The sequence below is a fragment of the Octodon degus genome, unplaced genomic scaffold, assembly GCF_000260255.1.
Source record: "Octodon degus isolate 3935 unplaced genomic scaffold, OctDeg1.0 scaffold00045, whole genome shotgun sequence".
Lineage (NCBI taxonomy): Eukaryota > Metazoa > Chordata > Mammalia > Rodentia > Octodontidae > Octodon > Octodon degus.
The window spans coordinates 12588844-12596725 of record NW_004524621.1 but is presented as its reverse complement, the minus strand read 5'-3'; positions in this window follow the sequence as shown (position 1 = coordinate 12596725).

Below are 7882 nucleotides of genomic sequence, written 5' to 3'. Positions count from 1 at the left end.
ATCTGTATCCCCTTTTTTTGTTAAGTTCCATCATTTAAATATTATAGGTGTGTTATTTGTCTAATCTTGCATAAAACAACTATATCTGTTAATCTGAGCAACAGATTTGACAATAAAAATAGATAATATAACAGCAGAAAAAAAAAGAATTATACAATACGGCTGGGGAGAGAGCTCAGCAGTCTAAGCACCTGCTTGGCAAGCGCAAGAACTGGACTTCAATCCTTGGTACCACATGCCATACTGGTCCCTGAGCTGAGCTGGCCACCAAAACCAGGCGTGTTGGTATATGCCTGTAATCCCACCGCTGGGGAGGCTGAAACAGGAGGATCACTATAGTCTGAGCTGCATAGTGAGATCCTGTACTCAATAAATAAATAAATAAATAAATAGTTGTTTAAAATTAAAAAAAAAAGTTATACAATAAAGATGCAGGTGGCTCTTACCCTGACTCTTGCACTCTTGTTCTCTCTCTCCTCTCTCTCTCTCTCTCTCTCTCTCTCTTTGTAGTCCAGGCTGGTCTTGAACACATAAGGATCCTCCTGCCTCAGTCTCCTGAATGCTGGGATTACAGGGGTACACCACCACACCCAGATACATGTAGTTTCTTTAACCTTGGATCTTAACCCACAAAAATCTCCTAGGGCCATCCCTCATCCCTTACCCCAAGCAAGCAGGCAACAAATGTTTATGTTCCTTATGGCTTTAAAAATGTTTTGGACAATATGTTGGCTAAAAGGGAGTGAATAGAGAGTGCCACATGTGCATTCTTCTAATACCAGCACTCAGGAGGCTGAGGCAGGAGGGTCATCTTGAATACGAAACCAGCATTTGCTGCATAGTGGGATCAAAGCCAGCAGCCTAAAGTTCATAGCAAAACACCATCCTGAAAAAACCAAAGAAAAAGCAAGAACATGAAACTTGCTCAGAAAAGGCCAAATTGTCTTCTATATTTTCTTTATTCTCCTTCCCCATCTTTTAGTCCTCTTTTTCGTGTTGTCATACATAAAGGGACAATTCCTCTCTATCACATATACAAAGTTGCTCCTCCAATCTGGTTCCAGATTTTTGGCTCTAGCTAAGCAAGAGATTTATGTCTTTCAGTCTTCCTTCTAAACCATCTTCAGGGAATCAACTGTAAGCAGGAAAACCATTTCCTGCCCCAGCTAACTTCAAAACACAGAGTCAGTAGGCAGCTGGTCCAAACAGACCCATCTTGGTCAAAGGGAGCAAAAGGGTGTTGTTGTCTTTATACAAATTTATAGGAATGTAGGAGCTGAATTGTTCTCGTGGAACTCTGTCTTTCCATAAAAGGGCATTTGGAGGAAATCTTTAATGTTGAAATCACAAACGTTATTTCCATCAGAATTTCTAATTTTTCCATGTTCCCAGTAGACAACTATTGTTTTGATCTTTCCAGAATTCGTGCAACCTTCTTTTGGTAAGAGAATCTTGTTTTTATTAATTTCAGCTGGTATGCTTTGAGTGTTTCTGACCCAACCAATACTCTACAGTTGGATCTATGATCTCATTCTGACCAAGTCTGGAGCTATTGGGAAAGCCTTTTTCCCCTGTGGTCACTGCATTAGACCACTGTAAGGCTGGAAGGGTCGAGATCAATTTGCCAGCCACTGGGAGTGCAGAGCTATCTAAGAACAAAGTCAATTCTGAGGAAAACAGAGCCAAATGATAAAAGCCAATCTTTTTTTAAAAAAATTTAAAAGCCTATCTTGATGAAACTGGAAACCCCTTTGGTTGGAGTAGTTTCTGTATTTGAAACCAAATTTTAGTTAATACACAGTGGACCTCAAAACCATTTGTCAAGTGATATTTTTGTAGATATTTTATCTAACCAGATATTTAAGAAATGTAATTATGCTTCATACCATTCCAGGAAGTATTGGTGATCCATTTTAGAAGATTCTTTTATGTTCTTCCCATTTTTCTATACGGAGGATAAAAGGTTACCTATTAAAATTTAATTGTGTGTGTGTGTGTGTGTGTGTGTGTGTGTGTGTGTGTTACCACAGATTGAACCCAATGTCTTTGCTCAGCCCTTTTTAAATTTTTAATTTTAAGGCAAGGTCTTGCTAAGTCACTAAATTGCCCAGGTCGAACTCAAACTTGGGCTCATCCTGCTTCAGTTACCCACAATGCTGGGATTATAAGTATATGCCATCATGTATGGTGGGTTTAGCGTTCTCAACCTGCTTCCACCACTTGTTAGCACTGAGACTCAGAAAATCAAAGGAATAAATCTGTACCTTGTTTTTCTTATCTGTCAAATAGACATAAGATTTAAAATGTAGGGGCCAGGGATATAACTCAGTGGTACAGTGCCTGTCTGGCAAGTGTGAGGGTCTGAGTGTGATTTCTTGTACAAAAAGAAAAAGATTTAAAATGTGTTGTTGAACTGAAATAAAAGTCATATAACATCACATATGTAAATTGTAAAATGTTCTAAATAGATGCTCCATTTCTTTACTTGTGTGGGCTTTTTTTTTTTTTTTTTTTTTTTTTTTTTTTTTTTTTTTTTTTTTTTTTTTTACCAGCAATCGACTCAGGACCTTGTGCTTGTCAGACAGATGCTGTGCCACTGAGCTGTGTCTCTAGCCCAAAGTGTTCTAAATTCATAAGGAATTATTATAGACCCTATCTCAACCTATGAAGAGTTATTGTATTTGGACAGGATATCATGTCTGCATCTTGTACTATGAATAACCACTATGAAGACAACAATATGCAATGTATTAATTATTAAAACTGTCCTACTAATCAGTTTTGAAACTGTCTCATTGCTATTTGTTTTTCAATAAAATTAATTAAAAAAAGAATTACTATTGGTTGGGGTGTGGCTCAGTGGTAGAATGTTTAGTATGCACAAAATCCTGGGTTCAATCTCCAGTATCACCGAAAGAAAGAAAGAAAGAAAGAAAGAAAGAAAGAAAGAAAGAAAGAAAGAAGAAAGAAAGAAAGAAATTAAGGCATAGTGGTGAATGCCTGTAATCTCAGCATTCAGGTGGCTGAAGCAGGAGGATTACCAAAAGTTTGAGGCCAACCTGAACTACATAATGAGATCCTATCTCAAAGAACAAATGAGAAAGAGAGAAAGAGAGAGAGAGAGAGAGAGAGAGAGACAGACAGACAGACAGACAGACAGACAGAGACAGAGAGAGACAGACAGACAGAGAGAGACAGAGAGAAAGAGAGAGAGATATTATAAAATAGACTTTTCAAGATGTAGTGAGATCCTTTTACATATCCTGCTTTTGTTGGGAAATTGCCCTCCAAATATTCACATTCACATTTTCCTTGTGAATGCTCGTTTTCCTTGTTGTATACTAACACCAAGTATTATCAATTTTTACAATATTAGTCTTTTTTAAAATTAAGCTTATTGATACATTATAGATATACATAGTGATCATATACATTATAGGGAATTTGTACCTGTACATGAATCTTTGATTCTTCTTTTTTTTCCCACTCTCCTACCCTTCTTTCCTCCCTCCTTCCCCTCTTTACCAAATTTTTCCATTTTTCCTTCTTTTCTTATATTTTCTTCTTCTTCCTTCTTTTCTCCCTCCCACCTTAACATACTAGTCTTTTTTTTTTTTTTTTTGCTCTGGGGATTGAACTCAGGCCCTTGTGCTTGCCAGGCAAGTGCTTATTCTACTGAGCCATCTCCTCAGCCCTAACATATTAGTCTTTTTTTTTTTTTAAGAGTTGTTTGTTTGTTTGTTTTTGCGGAACCAAGGATTGAACTCAGGCCCTTGCGCTTGCCAGGGAAGCACTTATTCCACTGAGCCTTCTCCCCGGCCCCCCATATTAGTCTTAAAAGAGTAATAATTGCTGTATTTTGATCATGATAATAGTGATTCCAGGGTAGCAGATGGAATGTATTTTAAAATCTTCCCAACCACTATTTTAAAACCTGCAGAAAGGCTGAGTGTGGCGGCACACCCCTGTAATCCCAGCACTTGGAGGCCATGAGTTGAATTTGAGCTACATAGCAGGACACTATCTCAAAACAAAGCAAAACAACTTGCACAAGTAGAAGAATGATAACTGGCTTTCCTCTGTTCTGGAACCAGCTTATTACTACGATAATGCAGTTGGCTGTGCATCATTAAACAATGTAAGATATTGTGTCAGCCAAAAGGGATGCCTTTCTTCTGCTTAACTTGCCATGTGAATGAACGAAGACATGCCACCAGTGAACTTGTGAAATCATGGTCCACTGATCTGTGTCTCTTTATTTTTTATTTTATTTTATTTTATTTTAGGGAAGGGTCTACAAGGGAGTTCAGGGTTTCACTAATACATTGGACTCATTGTGAGCCACCTTTTTACAGCCTCCCAAGAGCTGGGATTATAGGTACACTCCACCATGCCCAGTCTCAATTGCCATCTCAGAGTGCCCCAAGGGTGGGGCCAGCACGGCAGGTCTGGGGATCAAATCCCCGTGACCTATGTCTTTTTAAATTCATTTTATTCATTACTCCTTTGATGATTTCTGAAATAATTGCGTAATCCTATTCAACATCTTTCTCTTGGGAGCAGAATCTAGGGTAAGGGACTTATTCATTTCAAAATATAAAAGAATGATTAGAGGAGAAGATGGATAAAATTATATTGAAGTCTGCTTTATAACCCTTAACACATTTTTTTTTGAGACAAGGCCTTGCTATGTAGTTCAGCTGGCCTTGAATTCACATCATTCCTCCTGCCTCACCCTTCAAAGTACTAGGACTACAGGGATACACCACCACACCTGGCCGATACTTTTTAAAATATTGCTTACTTCAAAAATCCTGAGACATAAACAGCTATTATTCTCATGCTACAGAGAAGGCATTTGTGTTCAGAGAGGTAAGGTAACCTGCAAAAGCTACATAGCAAATTAGTGGCAGACAAAAGACTAAAATAAGATTACCTAGGTGTGGTGGTACATACCTGTAATCCTAGCACTTGGGAGGCTAAGGCAGGAGGATCATTGTGAATTCGAGACCAGCGTAGGCTACAAAGTGAACTCAAGGCCAGCCTGAACTGCATAGTGAGACAGTAAAAGTAAAAAAAAGAAAAATATCATTACCCAAGCCAAAGGTCTTTCCTCTGTAACACTCATAGACACATAGTTCACCCTCTCTTGTGGTGTAATCAGTACTCACAAAGGTCCTTTATTCAACAGGAAGTTCATCCTAGGCTCTATGAAAGCCACGTATTCCTTTGGTCTTTTGTATGTCTCCTCTTTGGCCAGAGCCAAGAGTTATCTTTGATACCACATCCTCCATACTTACCCATCTGAGTATCTAGTTAGTGCTAGAAATGGAAAGAATCCCTGCCCTTTCAAAATTAGTTAAGAATTGGATCAGAATCAAACAGTACCAAAGGCTCCCTGGTCAAGTTTTAACATCATTAATTGTGTGGGTAATAGAGTCTTGTAACTATTAATTCAGCTGCAGAGATCAGCAAGAGTCCAGCAGAGAAAAATGTCTGGTCCCAGTCAAGAATTCTTCAGTTAATTCTCCTTAATGCATGACCTGGTCAAAGCAGTGGAGACCAGAGAAAGAAGCAACAGAAATCATAAAAGAAAGAGGAGGAGACTCTAGTACTTCTGGGAAGGGATATCAAGCTGTAGCACTTTGCCCAAGCAAGCCAGATCTTGAGGTTCAAAGGGTCTTTCATATCTTCCATGTGCCCTCCCTTCCTCCCTGCCTCCCTCCTTCTCTCCCTCCTTCCTTTCTTCCCTCCCTCCCTTCCCTACCCACTCTTCTTGTAGTCTGACTGCATGGGGATTAAAATATGTTCAGGATTTAATTTATGTAATTATTTGGAAGACCATCTGTGCTCTTGCTTTGATGCATGAGCTCCTGCACTGTCCAGGAAACCATGTGATGATCCGCCAGGCCTTGCTTTCAGCAAACTTGCTTATTCCCCATCCCCTACCATCTGCCTATGGGATCACTTCTGTCACAGAGTAGGACTGGGACATGGAGCTCTCGACAGAAATCCTCCTCACCCTATTGTGTCTTTGATACCTTGGGGACTGCCAATCATCAGAGGGCCAATTTGACTCAGCCCCTCTTAGCCATCAGCCAGTAGTATCCGAAAGCTGCATCTGGGTGGAAACCTACTGCAGCTGAAGGAGTAAAATGTTTTCCTCCCTCACAGATATTTGCAGCTTTATCTTCCCTTAGCAGATCCAACTTAAATTCAAGGCTGAGTCATCAGGGTGATCACAAGAATATTTTTGTTGTGCTTAAATACAAGTTAATGATGTTATGACAGAATTCTGGTAAAGATGGCATGTTGATCCATTTAAAATGCATTCTCTATAATGAAAAATCAGGAACAAAAATGAATTTTTAAATTCCTATTTACTATTTAAAATGAGACAAAATTATGTGGGCTGTTTCACAAGAAGAGAAAATTTATAAAATTTATAAAATGTATATTTTAATTTTGTTTTGTCCTGTTTTATTTTTATTTTTATTATTTATTTTTTTTAAACAAGGCCTTACTATGTAGTCCAGGTTGGCCTTGTACTTTTGACCTTCCTGCTTCAGCCTTCCAACTTCTGGGATTGATTATAGGTGTGTCCAGCATACCTAGTGTTTTTTTTTTTTAAAGTCATTGAGCAGCAGCTATCCTTCATATACTTTGAACTCTCACAAGAATATGAGGGAGAAAAGGAGTGATCACCCTGATGACTCAGCCTTGAATTTAAGTTGGATCTGCTAAGAGAAGCCCAATGAGGAGGCACATGCTTGTAACTTGAACAATCTGGAAATTGAAAGAGGAGGCTACATTGTGGGTTTGAGGCTAGTCTGGGCTATATAGTGGTTTGAAGGCTACCCTGAACTATATAGAAGACACTTTTTAAAAATTTTTTGAAAACGAAAGAAAGAACAGCTAAAAAGCGAATAGAAGGCATGAGGAGAAGCCCATTTTTCTCATCAACATCTCTTTCTTATGTGTTACTGTTCACTGTACCCAGCCACTTTTCTGGCTGATTGGCAGCCCATCTCCCCTTCTCCAGAAGTCAAAGTGCCCTGCTCAACATCTAGTGAGGTGGTACACATCTCCCAACATTCAGGTGCTGTAATCACTCAAAAGGCTGAGGCAAGATGATTGCCATGAGTTTGACTTTGAGACTAGTCTGGGCTACACAGTAAGTTCAATTTTAACTTGAACTATAGTCCATGACCCTGTCTCCAAATGAAAAAAAAAAAAACAAAAAAACACCTCAAAAACCCAACAACAGTTTAACAGAAAAACCTGAGTGCCCTTTTTTACTGGACTAAGTCACACATTTCAGTTTAGAGTTCCTAGCCAGTTTATGTACAAAGTTCAATAATTGGGACCTTGGTTTTCTCTTTGATTAACACAGATGTCAGCTCTTTCTGAATGTTGTGGTGTGTGCCTGTAACCCCAGAACTGGGAGGATGAGACAGCAAGATCGCTAGGTGGAAGTCAGCCTAGAAAACTTTCAGGTTGGCTATTTTCTGAATGATAGTAGTTTCTGACAGAAAGCTTCTCAATCCTTTGGCATTTCCTGGGTGATATGAGTACTCCAAATGAGGTGGCTTTTGATAGGCTCCTGAGTGGGTGCTGGTTACCAGAAAGATTAAGCTATGATTAGACACTTGAGAAAGACTAAAAATGGAGTTAAAAATCAATCATATATACATGTTCAGGCCTCCATAAAAAATCCAAAAGTGTGGGTTTGGAGAGCTTTTGTGTTGGGAGAGTGAAGTACCCCAATTGTACAGGGACAGAAGTTCCCATGCTGAGACCCCTCCAGAGCTTGCCTATGTATTTCTTCATCTGTATCCTTTATAATACCCTTTATAATAAACTGATCTCTCTCTCTCTCTCT